A 15,273-nucleotide genomic window follows, 5' to 3' on the forward strand; every position below is an offset into this window, starting at 1 on the left:
TGTATTGATATCAGGAAAAATAGACTTTAAATCAAAAATTGTTATGAGACAAAAAATGACATTATGTATTGATTAAGGGGTCATTTCAACAAGACAGTATAGTAATAATAAACAAATTTTAAAGATTGAAATCATACTAAATATCTTCCATGATTACAGTATAACAAAACCAGAAATTAATAACAAAAGAAAATTTGTAAAATTCATGAATATGTAGAATAGTATTAATAGTCTAATATTAAACAATCAGTGAGTCAAGAAGAAACCACAAAGGAAATTAGAAAATACTTTGAGATGAGTGAAAACAAGAACATACAAAAACATGGAATACAGTGAAAGCATAACAGAGGGAAAATTATATCTGTAAATGCCTACATTAAAAAGAGGAAAAATATAAAATCAATCTGAAATCAATAACCTAACATTACAACATTCATTCTTACAACATTCATTACAACCTAACATTCTTTTCTAGAAAAGAGGATATAATTTGACACAAGTTAGCGAGTGGACAACAACAAAGAAATTAAGAAACTATAGGTATAGTAGAAACTAGATATAAAAGATTTACAGAAGAAGTTATACCCAAATTTAGCAGAAGGAAAAAAATGCTAAAGATTAGATTAGAATGAAGATACACAAAACAGAGAATAGAAAAACAACAGAGAAAATCAGCAAATAAAATATTAGCTTTTTAAAGACACCAACAAATTATTAAATTGCCTTAAGTTTAGATTCTTCATAAAATATTGCACAATTTATTCAACTCCCATTGGTTTATGAGAAAGAAACATTATTTCATTTGGAGCTATAATATTAATCTTGTCTGGTAGACTTCTTAAAATTAAGGTAAAACTGACACGATATTAGTTTCAGGTGAACAATATGATTTGATATTTTGGGATATCGTAAAATGATCACCACAATAAGTCTAATTGGTATCCATCAACATATGTAGTTACCATTTCTTTTCACGTGATGAGAACTTTCAAGATTTACTCTTAGCAAGCTGCAAATATGCAATACAGTATTATGAACTATAGTCATCATGGTATACATTACAACTCCATGACTCATTTATTTTATAACTGGAAGATTGTCCCTGGTTTACTTTTAAATATTCTGTTCTTGCATATAATTTTCATAATGTGAATGGAGAGGTTATTTTAATTTATGTTAAAAAAAAAAAACAACGAAAAACAAAAACTAGACAGGGGCTTCCCTCATGGCTCAGTGGTAAACAATTTGCCTACCAATGCAGGAGACACATGTTCAATCCTTAGTCCTAGAAGATCCCACATGTCGAGGAGCAGCTAAGCCCATGCACCGCAACTACTGAGCCTATGCTATGCTGCTGCTGCTGCTAAGTCGCTTCAGTCGTGTCCGACTCCATGTGACCCTGTAGACGGCAGCCTACCAGGCTCCTCCATCCTTGGAATTCTCCAGGCAAGAACGCTGGAGTGGGTTGCCATTTCCTTCTCAAATGCATGAAAGTGAAAAGTAAAAGTAAAGTTGCGCAGTCATGTCTGACTCTTCGCAACCCCATGGACTGCAGCCTCCCAGGCTCCTCCATCCATCAGAGTTTCCAGGCAAGAGTACTGGAGTGGGTTGCCATTGCCTTCTTCGAGCCTATGCCATAAGTCACCACAATAAGACTGCACATCACAACTAGAGAGTACCCCCTACTGACCACAACTAGAGAAAAACTCATGCAGCAACAAAAACCAAGCACAGCCAAAAATAAATAATAAAAAACTAGACAGATCTATGAGAAAAAAATGAATTGCTATTTTATGATTTTTAATTATATTCATTTTAAATGGAATTTATTTTTCAAGCAGTTTTAGTTTTTACAGGAAAACAGAGCTTTGTCATACATCACCTTATCCCCTCCCCCAGTTTCTCCTATTATTATTTGAATTAGTGTGATATTCTTGTGATAATTGATAAACCTACATTGACACATCATTATCACCCAGAATCCATAGTTACATTAGGGTTCACTCCTGGTGTTGTACATTCTATGGGTTTGAACAAATGTATAATGACATGTATCTACTATTATAGTCAGTCAGTTCAGTTCAGTTACTCAGTTGTGTCCGACGTTTTGCGACACCATGGATTGCAGCACGCCAGGCCTCCCTGTCCATTACCAACTTCTGGAGTTTACTCAAACTCATGTCCATTAAGTCGGTGATGCCATTAAACCATCTCATCCTCTGTCATCCCCTTCTCTGCCTTCAATCTTTTCCAGCATCAGTGTCTTTTCAAATGAGTCAGTTCTTTGCATCAGGTGGCCAAAGTATTGGAGTTTCAGCTTTAGCATCAGTCCTTCCAACGAATATTCAGGACTGATTTCCTTTAGGATGGACTGGTTGGATCTCCTTGCAGTCCAAGGGACTCTCAAGAGTCTTCTCCAACACCACAGTTCAAAAGCATCAATTCTTCGGCGTTCAGCTTTCTTTATAGCCCAACTCTCACATCCATACATAGCCTTGACTAGACAGACCTTTGTTGGCAAAGTAATGTCTCTGCTTTTTAATATGCTATCTAGGCTGGTCATAACTTTTCTTCCAAGGAGTAAGTGTCTTTGAATTTCATGTCTGCAGTCACCATCTGCAGTGATTTTGGAAGCCCCCAAAATAAAGTCTCTCACTCTTTCCATTGTTATCCCATCTATTTGCCACGAAGTGCTGGGGCCAGATGTTACAATCAAAGCGTTCTGAATGTTGAGCTTTAAGGCAACTTTTTCACTCTCCTCTTTCACTTTCATCAAGAAGCTCTTTAGTTCTTCTTCGCTTTCTGCCATAAGGGTGGTGTCATCTGCATATCTGAGGTTATTGATATTTCTCTTAGCAACCTTGATTCCAGCTTGTGCTTCATCCAGCCCAGCGTTTCTCATGATGTACTCTGCATAGAAATTACATAAGCAGGGTGACAATATACAGCCTTGATGTACTCCTTTTCCTGTTTGGAACCAGTCTATTGTTCCATGTCCAGTTCTAACTGTTGCTTCCTGACCTGCATACAGATTTTTCAAGAGGCAGGTCAGGTGGTCTGCACCATCTCTTAAAGAATTTTCCACGGTTTGTTGTGATTCACACAGTCAAAGGCTTTGGCATAGTCAATAAAGCAGAAATAGATGTTTTTCTGAAACTCTCTTGCTTTTTCGATGATCCAGTAGATGTTGGCAATTTGATCTCTGGTTCCTCTGCCTTTTCTAAAACCAGCTGGAACATCTGGAAGTTCACGGTTCATGTACTGTTGAAACCTGGCTTGGAGAATTTTGAGCATGACTTTCCTACCATGTGAGATGAGTACAATTGTACAGTAGTTTGAGCATTCTTTGGCATTGCCTTTCTTTGGAATTGGAATGAAAACTGACCTTTCCCAGTGCTGTGGCCACTGCTGAGTTTTCCAAATTTGCTGGCATATTGAGGGCAGTACTTTCACAGCATCATCTTTCAGGATTTGAAATAGCTCAACTGGAATTCCATCACCTCCACTAGCTTTGTTCATAGTGATGCTTCCTAAGGCCCACTTGACTTCACATTCCAGAATGTCTGGCTCTAGGTGAGTGATTACACCATCATGAATATCTGGGTCGTGAAGATCTTTTTTGTACAGTTCTGTGTATTCTTGCCAGCTCTTCTTAATATCTTCTGCTTCTGTTAGGTCCATACCACTTCTGTCCTTTATTGAGCCCATCTTTGCATGAAAATTTCCCTTGGTATCTTTAATTTTTCTTGAAGAGATCTCTAGTCTTTCCCAGTCTATTGTTTTCCTCTATTTCTTTGCACTATAGTACTATACCAAATATTTTCATTGCTCTAAAAATCCTCTGTGGTCTTCCTATTCATATATCCCTCCCCCAACAACCCCTGACAACCACTGATCCTTTTATTGTCTCCACAGTTTTTTCCGTTTTTAGAATATCAGATAGTTGGAATCATACAGTATATAGCCTTTATGTTTTTTTTTTATTATTTTTAGACAGTTAAAAATGTTTTAATTTTTGTTTTTCATTCTTTTATTTGGCTATGGCCCAAGGCATGTGGGATCTTAATTTCCCAACCAAAGATTAAACCCATGCCCCCTGCATTGGAAGCATGGAGTCTTAACTATCAGACTACCAGGGATGTCCCAGTATATAGCCTTTCCAGATTGGCTTCTTTCCCTTAGTAATAAGCTTTTATGTTTCCTCCATGTATTTTCATTGCTTGATACCTAATTTCTTTCAGGACTGAATGATATACCACTGTATTTTTGCACCACAGGCTAGTGAAGGACATCTTGGTTGCTTCCAGGTTTTGGCAACTATGAATAAAGTTGGCATAAACATGTGTGTGCAGGTTTTTGTCTGGATGTCAGTTTTCAATTCATTCATGCATTCATTCTTGCAAGTATGGGGTCATATGGTAAAAGTATTTTTTACTTTAATTCTAGTAAGAAATTTCCAAAGTGGTTGCACCATTTTCCATGAATGCGAGTTTCTGTTGCTCCATGTTGTCATTAGCTTTTGGTGTAATCAGTGTTTTGGATTTTAGCCATTCTAATAACTGTGTAGTGGTATCACATTGTTCTTTTAATTTGCAATTCCCTAAGACTATGGTTTTTCCAGTGGTCATGTATGGATGTGAGAGTTGGACTGTGAAGAGAGCTGAGCGCTGAAGAATTGATGCTTTTGAACTGTGGTGTTGGAGAAGACTCTTGAGAGTCCCTTGGACTGCAAGGAGATCCAACCAGTTCATTCTAAAGGAGATCAGCCCTGGGTGTTCTTTGGAAGGAATGATGCTAAAGCTGAAACTTTGGCCACCTCATGTGAAGAGTTGACTCATTAGAAAAGACTCTGACGCTGGGAGGGATTGGGGGCAGGAGGAAAAGGGGACGACAGAGGCTGAGATGGCTGGATGGCATCACCGACTTGATGGATGTGAGTTTGAGTGAACTCCAGGAGTTGGTGATGGACAGGGAGGCCTGGCGTCTGCGATTCACGGGGTTGCAAAGAGTCAGACACGAGTGAGTGACTGAACTGAACTGAATGTTATGTAATGTTGAGCATTTTTTCATAAGTTTATTTGCTATCATTATATCTTCTTTGATGAGGGGTCTCTTTGATTCTTTTGACCATTTTAAAATTAGGTCTTTGTTTTCTTACTGTTGAATTGTAAGATTTCTTTGTGTATTTTGGATATCAATCCTTTATCAGATATGTTTTGCAAATATTTACTCCCAGTCTGTGGCTATTTTTTTCATTCTCTTAGCAGTGTCTTTTGAGGCATAGAAGTTTTTAGTTATAATAAAGTCCAAGTAACCAATTTTTCTTTCATGAATTATACTTTTTCTGTTGTATTTAAGAAGTCATTGCCAAACTCATGGTCACCTAGAGTTTCTATTTTATCTTATAGACATTTGATAGTTTTGTGCTTTTAATTTAAATTTATGATCTACTTTGAGTTCATTCTTGTGAAATTTGTGAGATCTGTGTCTAGACTCATTTACTTTGCATATGGATGTTCAACTCTGCTAGATCCTTTTGTTGAAGACTTTTCTTTCTTCCACTGCATTGCCTTTGGTCCTTTGTCGTATATCAATTGACTCTAGTTGTGTGGGATTATTTCTAGGCTCTTTATTCCTCCATTGATCTATTTGTCTGTTCTTTTACCAATATCACACTGTCTTCATTTTCAATTAACATTCATATTTTGAACAGGAAATATACCCACACATAGTGATAAAATATAAAGGCGTAAAGAGTATATAGTGAAGTATAATGAAGTTTCATCCTGTCCTGTTCCCCTTGCTCCCATGTTACCTTCCCCAGGTAATCACTATTATTAAATATAATTTTCATTCTTTCAGAGTTATTTTGCTTCTTATCCTCTCTCACTGTCATTCTGTGGCTCTTTCTCTTCCTCTCACTTTCGTTCATGCATGCTAAGTCACTTCAGTCATGTCCAATTCTTTGCAACCCTATGGACTGTAGCCTGCCAGGCTGCTCTGTCCATGGAATTCTCCAGGCAAGAATACTGGAGTAGGTTGCCGTGTCCTCCTCCAGGGGATCTTCCCGAGTGAGGGATCAAACCCACTTCTCTTGTCTCCCGCATTGGCCGGCAGGTTCATTACCACTAGTGCTACCTGGGAATCCCCCTCACTCTCCAACACAAGTATTAAAATACATCGTTATGCAACTTGCTTTTTTTTTTAATTTAACAATATAACTAGAAAAAATCACATGTATGTGCATGTATATCTGTCTTTTTAAAAAAGTATTTTATTGTGGTTTAAAAGCATAGAATATTAAATTTACCATTTTAAGAGTAGCATTCAGCAGTGTTGAGTATACTTAAATTGTTGTGATCTCTAGGACTATTTAACCTTGAAAGATTGAAACATTATACCCATTAAAAATGAATGCCCCTCTCTCCTACCCATCTCCCGAATCCTTTCAATCAGCTTTCTACATTCTATTTATTTGATTTGACTATTTAAAATACTTCATATGGAACTTCCCTGGTGGTCCAGTGGTTAAGACTCCATGATTCCTCTGCAGGGAACGCTAGTTCAATCCCTGCTTGAGGAACTTAGATCCCACATGCCAAGTAGTGTGGCAAAAAAATAAAATGAAAAAAGAAATTTAAATACTTCATATGAGTGGAATCACACAGTGTTTGACCTTTATGACTGACATTTTGCTTAGCATAATATCCTCAAGGTTCATCTATGCAGGGTATGAAAAAAATTTCCTTTTTAAGGGTGCATAATATTCCATTTTCTTTATCCATTCATGTGCATTTGCATTGCTTCACACCCCTTAACTAATGTGAATAATGCTACAGTGAATATCAGTGGGTATTTATCTGTTCAAGATCCTGTTGATTATTTTGGGTATATACCCAGAAGTGAAATTGTTGGATCATATGGTAATTCTCTTTTAAACTTTTTGAGGAACCTCCATATTGTTTTCAACAGCAGCTTCACCATTTTATATTCCCAGTAACAATGCACAAGGAGGATCTTTATACCACATCCTTACCAGCATTTTTTTTTAAAGGAGTTTTGACTATACTTACAACATTTTTTATTTATTTGTTTTCACCTGGTCTTTTAGTTTCAGCATGTGAGATCCAGTTCTCTGACTAAAAATTGAACTTGGGGCCCCTCCGTTGGGAACACAGAGTCCTAGCCACTATACCATCTGGAAAGTCCCTTGAACTTCTCTTATGATTAGTGGTGTTGAGTGTGTTTTCCTGTTTGTTGGCCATTTGTATATCTTCTTTAGAAAATCGCCTATTCAATTCCTTTGTTGTTCATTTGCCAAGTTGTGTCTGATTCTTTGCATCTCCATGGACTGCAGCATGCCAGGCTTTCCTGTCTCTCACCACCTCCTGGAGTTTGACCAAGTTCATGTTCATCGCATCGGTGATGCCTTCCAGCTATCTCATTCTTTATTGCCCTCTTCTTCTGCTTTCAGTCTTTGCCAGCATCAAGGTCTTTTCTAATGAGTCAGCTGTTTGTATCAGATGGCCAAGGTATTGGAGCTTCACCTTCAGCATCAGTCCTTCCAATGGGTGTTCAGGGTTGATTTCCTTTAAAATTGACTGGTTTGGTCTCCTTGCAGTCCAAGGGACTCTGAAGAGTCTTCTCCAGCACCACAGTTCAGAAGCATCAGTTCCTCAGTGCTCTGCCTTCTTCATGGTCCAGCTCCCACAACCGTACATGACTTCTGGAAAGACCACAGCCTTGACTATATAGACCTTTGTCTGCCAAGTGATGTCTTTGCTTTTTAACACACTGTCTAGGTTTGTCATAGCTTTCCTGCCAAGAAGAAATCATCTCCTAATTTCATGGCTGTACTCACCATCTGTAGTGATTTTAGAGTCCAAAAAGAGGAAATCTGTCACTGCTTCTACATTTCCCCCTTCTATTTGCCATGAAGAAATGGGGCTGGATGTCATGATCTTAGTTGTTTTTTTTTTTTTTTTGATATTTAGTTTTATGCTGGCTTTTTCATTCTCCTCCTTCAGCTTCATCAAGAGGCTCTTTAGTTCGTCTTCACTTTCTGTTGTTAGAGTGGTATCATCTGCATATCTGAGTTTGTTGATATTTCTCCTGGCAATCTTGATTCCAGCTTGTAACTCATCCAGCCCAGCATTTCGCATAATGTGCTCTGTGTATAAGTTAAATAAACAGGGTGACAATAAAAATAGCCTTGTTATACTCTTTTGTCAATCCTGAACCAGTTGTTCCATACAGGACTCAAATTGTTGCTTCTTGACCCACACACAAGTTTCACAGGAGACAGGTGAGATGGTCTGGTATTGCCATCTCTTTGTCTTTCACTTCTCTTCTTTTCTCAGCTATTTGTAACGCCTCCTCAGAAAACCACTTTGCCTTCTTGCATTTCTTATTTTGGGGGATGGTTTTGATCACTGCTTCCTGTACAATGTTACAAACATGAAATTAAAAGATGCTAGCTCCTTGGATGAAAAGCTATGGCAAGCCTAGACAGCATATTAAAAAGCAGAGTTATTACTTTACTGGCAAAGGTCCGTCTAGTCAAAGCAATCAGGAGTCGTGTATGGATGTGAGAGTTGGACCATAAAGAAATCTGAGTGCCAAAGAATTGATGCTTTTGAATTGTGGTGTTGGAGAAGACTATTGAGAGTCCCTTGGACTGCAAGGAGATCAACCCAGTCTATCCTGAAGGAAATCAATCCTGAATATTCATTGGAAGGACAGATGCTGAGGCTGAAGCTCTAATACTTTGGCCATCTGATATGAAGAACGGATTCATTGGAAAATACCCTGATTAGTTGTTTGTCAGTTGCTTCATTTGCTATTATTTTCTCCCATTCAGAAGGCTGTCTTTTCACCTTGCTTATATTTTCCTTTGTTGTGCAGAAGCTTTTAATTTTAATTAGATCCCATTTGTTTATTTTTGCTTTTATTTCCAGAATTCTGGGAGGTGGATCATAGAGGATCCTGCTGTGATTTATGTTGGAGAGTGTTTTGCCTATGTTCTCCTCTAGGAGTTTTATAGTTTCTGGTCTTACATTTAGATCTTTAATCCATTTTGAGTTTATTTTTGTGTGCGGTGTTAGAAAGTGATCTAGTTTCATTCTTTTACAAGTGGTTGACCAGTTTTCCCAGCACCACTTGTTAAAGAGATTGTCTTTACTCCATTGTATATTCTTGCTTCTTTTGTCAAAGATAAGGTGTCCATATGTGTGTGGATTTATCTCTGGGCTTTCTATTTTGTTCCATTGATCTAAATGTCTGTCTTTGTGCCAGTACCATACTGTTTTGATGACTGTGGCTTTGTAGTAGAGCCTGAAGTCAGGCAAGTTGATTCCTCCAGTTCCATTCTTCTTTCTCAAGATTGCTTTGGCATTTCGAGGTTTTTTGTATTTCCATACAAATCTTGAAATTATTTGTTCTAGTTCTGTGAAAAATATGGCTGGTAGCTTGATAGGGATTGCATTGAATTTGTAAATTGCTTTGGGTAGTATACTCATTTTCACTATATTGATTCTTCCGATCCATGAACATGGTATATTTCTCCATCTATTAGTGTCCTCTTTGATTTCTTTCATCAGTGTTTTATAGTTTTCTATATATAGGTCTTTAGTTTCTTTAGGTAGATATATTCCTAAGTATTTTATTCTTTTCGTTGCAATGGTGAATGGAATTGTTTCCTTAATTTCTTTTTCTACTTTCTCATTATTAGTGTATAGGAATGCAAGGGATGCAGCTCAATTCCAGAAAAATAAACGACCCAATCAAAAAATGGGCCAAAGAACTAAATAGACATTTCTCCAAAGAAGACATACGGATGGCTAACAAACACATGAAAAGATGCTCAACATCACTCATTATCAGAGAAATGCAAATCAAAACCACAATGAGGTACCACTTCACACCAGTCAGAATGGCTGCGATCCAAAAATCTGCAAGCAATAAATGCTGGAGAGGGTGTGGAGAAAAGGGAACCCTCCTACACTGTTGGTGGGAATGCAAACTAGTACAGCCACTATGGAGAACAGTGTGGAGATTCCTTAAAAAATTGCAAATAGAACTACCTTATGACCCAGCAATCCCACTGCTGGGCATACACACTGAGGAAACCAGAATAGAAAGAGACACATGTACCCCAATGTTCATCGCAGCACTGTTTATAATAGCCAGGTCATGGAAACAACCTAGATGTCCATCAGCAGAGGAATGGATAAGAAAGCTGTGGTACATGTACACAATGGAGTATTACTCAGCCATTAAAAAGAATTCATTTGAATCAGTTCTGATGAGATGGATGAAACTGGAGCCGATTATACAGAGCGAAGTAAGCCAGAAAGAAAAACACCAATACAGTATACTAACACATATATATGGAATTTAGAAAGATAGCAATGACGACCCTGTATGCAAGACAGGAAAAAAGACACAGCGGTGTATAACGGACTTTTGGACTCAGAGGGAGAGGGAGAGGATGGGATGATTTGGGAGAATGGCATTCTATCATGTATACTATCATGTAAGAATTGAATCGCCAGTCTATGTCTGACGCAGGATACAGCATGCTTGGGGCTGGTGCATGGGGATGACCCACAGAGATGTTATGGGGAGGGAGGTGGGAGGGGGCTTCATGTTTGGGAACACATGTAAGAATTAAAGATTTTAAAATTAAATAAAAAAATTAAAAAAAAAAGAAAAGAAAATACCCTGATGCTCAGAAAGATTGAAGGCAGGAGGAGAAGGGGATAACAGAAGATGAGATGGCTGGATGGCATCACTGACATGAGTCTGAGCAAGCTCCAGGGGTTGATGATGGACAGGGGAGCCTGGCGTGCTGCAGTCCATGGAGTCTCAAAGAGTTGGACATGACTGAATGACTGAACTGAAATGATTCCTATCTCTTACTGAGAGTTTTCCACAGTTTGTTATGATTCAGTCAAAGGCTTTAGTGTAGTCAATGAAACAGAGGTAGATGATCCACACAGTCAAAGGCTTTAGTGTAGTCAATAAAACAAGTAGATGTTTTTCTGGCATTCCCTTGCTTTCTCTATGATTCAGTGAATGTTGGTAATTTGATCTCTGATTTCTCTGCCTTTTCTAAAGCAAGGTTGGACATCTGAAAGTTCTCAGTCCACATAATGCTGAAGCCTAGCATGTAGGATTTTGAACATAACCTTACCAGCATGGGAGATGGGTCAACTGTCCGGTGGTTTGAACATTCTTTAGTACTGCCCTTCTTAGGAATTGGGATGAGGACTGGCCTTTTCCAGTCCTGTGGCCACTGCTGGGTTTTTCAAATTTGCTGATATATTGAGTGCAGCACTTTGATAGTATCATCTTTTAGGATATTAAATAGCTCTGCTGGGATTACATTGCCTTCATTAGCTTTATTGACAGCAGTGCTTTCTAAGGCCCACTTGACTTCACACTCCAGAATGTCTGGCTCTGCGTGAGTGACCACACCATCATGGTTATACAAGTCATTAAAACTTTTTTTTGTACAGTTTTTCTGTGTATTTTCTCAGTCTCTTCTTGATTTCTTCTGCTTTTATTATCTTTATTATCTTTACTTTTTCTGTCCTTTACTGTGCCCATCTTTGATTACATTTTCCTTTGATATTTCCAATTTTCTTGAAGAGATCTCTAGTCTTTCCCTTTCTGTTGTTTCCCTCTATTTCTTTGCATTGTTTATTGAAGAAGGCCTTCTTGTCTTTCCTTGCTATTCTCAATTCCTTTGACCATTTTTTAAAAAGTTTTTTAAAAACCACTTTATTGGATATGATTGACATACAAAAGGCTGTACATATTTAATGTATACAAACTCAGCAAGTTTGGAGATAAACATACAACTGTGAGACTAAAATTAAAGCCATAAACTTATTCATCACCTATAAAAGTTTCCTTTTGTGTCTCCCACCCCACTTTTTTTCCAAATAAAAATGTTTTTGCAGCAAGAGCACATAACTAAGATCTACCCTCTTAGCAAAATTTAAAGTATATAATACACTACCATTAACTATATTCTTCTGAGTACTTAAAGTCTAATTCTCCATTCTCCCCCCCCAAAAAAACCCACTAAATGTCCCTCTGGTCACATAAGTGCTACACAGCAATTCCAGGTAATTGTGACTCAGAGAGCTGGGAACAATCAAAAGATTTGGTTGGCCAAAAGTGGATGAGAAAGAATATAAAAAGTTTAAAATGTTGACCATCTATACAAAAAAAAAGATAAATTTGTGCATAGTGCTTCTTGTCTTTGCTCTACTTCCTGTACTGTTACATTTCCTCACATATTAAAAATGAAAGTATACATGTAGATGTGTCTAGCACATGCCCAACAGAGTAGAAATTTAATAAATGTGAGCTGCCCCAGCACTGCCTTACCTCCTTCCCCTTTACTCAGTGGATGATGAGTAGCTGCAAGTAATATTTAAGATAGTTACATAACTTTGTAATCTTATCATAATGTCACTGTATCAATAAATTTCTTCCACCTTCACAAGTTCCAGTTAGAACAGAAAGGTACAAATCTAATTTATGTTATTTCTCATTTTGAATAATAAAGATTAAAATGCACATAAATTACAATTCTTTGCTATAAGATCTCCACACTACCAGGAATAAAACAGTTATGTGTGCCTGTGTGCTCAGTCATTCCATTGTGTCTGATTCTTTGCGACCCCATGGACTGTAGCCTGCCAGACTTCTCTGTCCATGGAATTTTCCAGGCAAGAATACTGGAGTGGGTTGCTTTTTCCTCCTCCATCCTTTGAAATTTTAAAATTTTTTATTGTTGTTATTGTTTAGTTGTAAAAGTTCCTTACATATTCTGAATATTAAACCCTCATTGCATATAGGATTTGCAAATATTTTCTTCCATTCTGTAGGTTGCCATTTCACACTGTTGATAGTTTCCTTTGATGTGCATAAATTTTAAAATCTGATATAGTCCTATTTATCTATTTTACTTGTATTGCTTGTGTTTTGCTGTCACATTTAAGAAATCAGTTGCTGAATCTAATGACCTGAAGCTTCCCCCCTATGTTTTCTTTTAAGAATTTTACAAGTTTAAGTCTTTAAGCCGTTTTGAGGTAATCTTTCTATATTTTTTAAGTTAAGGGTACTACCTCACTTTTTGCTACTGGATATCTTATTTTCCCAACACCGTTTATTGAAGAGACTGTCGTTTCTTAGTTGTGTCTTTCTTAGTCTTGGCACCTTAGTTGAAAATCATTTGGCCATACATGCAAGGGTTTATTTCTGGGCCTTCTTTTCTGTTCCATTTTCTATATACTTATACCAATACCATAGATGGGGAAACAGTGGAAACAGTGGCTGATTTTATTTTCCTGGGCTCCAAAATCACTGCAGATGGTGATTGCAGCCATGAAATTAAAAGATGCTTACTCCTTGGAAGGAAAGTTATGACCAACCTATACAGCATATTAAAAAGCAGAGACATTACTTTGCCAGCAAAGTTTCATCTAGTCAAGGCTATGGTTTTTCCAGTAGTCATGTATGGATGTGAGAGTTGGACTATAAAGAAAGCTGAGCACTGAAGAATTGATGCTTTTGAACTGTGTGTTGGAGAAGACTCTTGAGAGTCCCTTGGATAGCAAGGAGATCCAACCAGTCCATTCTAAAGGAGATCAGTCCATAGGACTGGAAAAGGTCAGTTTTCATTCCAATACCATAAAAAGGCAATGCCAAAGAATGTTCAAACTACCACACAGTTGCACTCATCTCACATGCTAGCAAAGTAATGCTCAAAATTCCCCAAGCCAGACTTCAGCAGTTTGTGAACTGAGAACTTCCAGATGTTCAAGCTGGATTTAGAAAAGGCACAGAAACCAGAGATCAAATTACCAACATCCTTTGGAGCATAGAAAAAGCAATAGAATTCCAGAAAAACATCTCTTCTGCTTCATTGATGTTAAAGCCTTTGACTGTGTGGATCACAATAAACTGTGGAAAATTCTTAAAGAGATGGGAATACCAGACCACCTTACTTGCCTCCTGAGAAATCTGTATGCAGGTCAAGAAACTACAGTTAGAATCAGAAATGGAACAACAGGCTGGTTCCAAATTGGGAAAGGCATATGCAAAGGCTATATGTTGTCATCTTGCTTATTTAACTTATATGCAGAGTATATCATGTGAAATGCCAGACTGGATGAGACACAAGCTGGAATCGAGATTGCAGGCAGAAATATCAATAACCTCAGATATGCAGATGACACCACCTTTATGGGAGAAAGAGAAGAGGAACTAGGAGCCTCGTCATGAAAGTGATAGAGGAGAGTGAAAAAGTTGGCTTAAAACTCAACATTCCTAAAAAGAAGATCATGGCATCTGGTCCCATCGCTTCATGGCAAATAGATGGGAAAACAATGTAAACATTTTCTTGGGCCCCCAAATCTCTGCAGATGGTGACTGCAGTCATGAAATTAAGAGACGCTTGCTCCCTGGAAAAGAAGTTATGACAAACCTAGACAGCATATTAAAAAAGCAGAGATATTACTTTTACGACAAAGGTCCATCTATTCCCAGCCATGGTTCTTCCAGTAGTCATGTATGGATGTGAGAGTTGGACTATAAAGAAAGCTGAGTGCCGAAGAATTGATGCATTTGAATTGTGGTGTTGAAGAAGCCTCTTGAAAGTCCCTTGGACTGCAAGGAGATTCAACCAGTCAATCCTAAAGGAAAACAGTCCTGAATATTCATTGGAAGGAAGCTGAAGCTGAAGCTCCAATATTTTGGCCATCTGATGCAAAGAACTGGTTCACTGGAAAAGACCCTAAAGCTGGGAAAGCAGGAGGAGAAGGGGACTACAGAGGATGAGATGGTTGGATGGCATCACCGATTGGATGGACATGAGTTTGAGTAAACTCCAGGAGTTGGTGATGGACAGGGAATCCTGGTGTGCTGCAGTCCATGGGGTCACAGAGTCGGACACAACTGAACCACTGAACTGAACTGATAGTGCTGGGTGCTCAGACAATAACTAATCTGATTGCAATGCTGGAGACCCAGCTTCTATCCCTGCGTTAGGAGAATCCCCTGGAGCAGGATAAGGCAACCTACTCCAGTATTCTTGCCTGGAGAATTCCATCGACAGAGGTGACAGGCAGGCTCCAGTGCATGGGCTCGCAGAATCCCACATGACCCAGGGACTAACACACATAGTGTGGGTATATATTAAACGCTCAATAAACGTATGTTGTTGTTATTGTTTTGTCAATATGTCAGGGAAAAGAG

This window comes from Capricornis sumatraensis, chromosome X (genome assembly GCF_032405125.1).
Source record: "Capricornis sumatraensis isolate serow.1 chromosome X, serow.2, whole genome shotgun sequence".
In the NCBI taxonomy this organism is placed as follows: domain Eukaryota; kingdom Metazoa; phylum Chordata; class Mammalia; order Artiodactyla; family Bovidae; genus Capricornis; species Capricornis sumatraensis.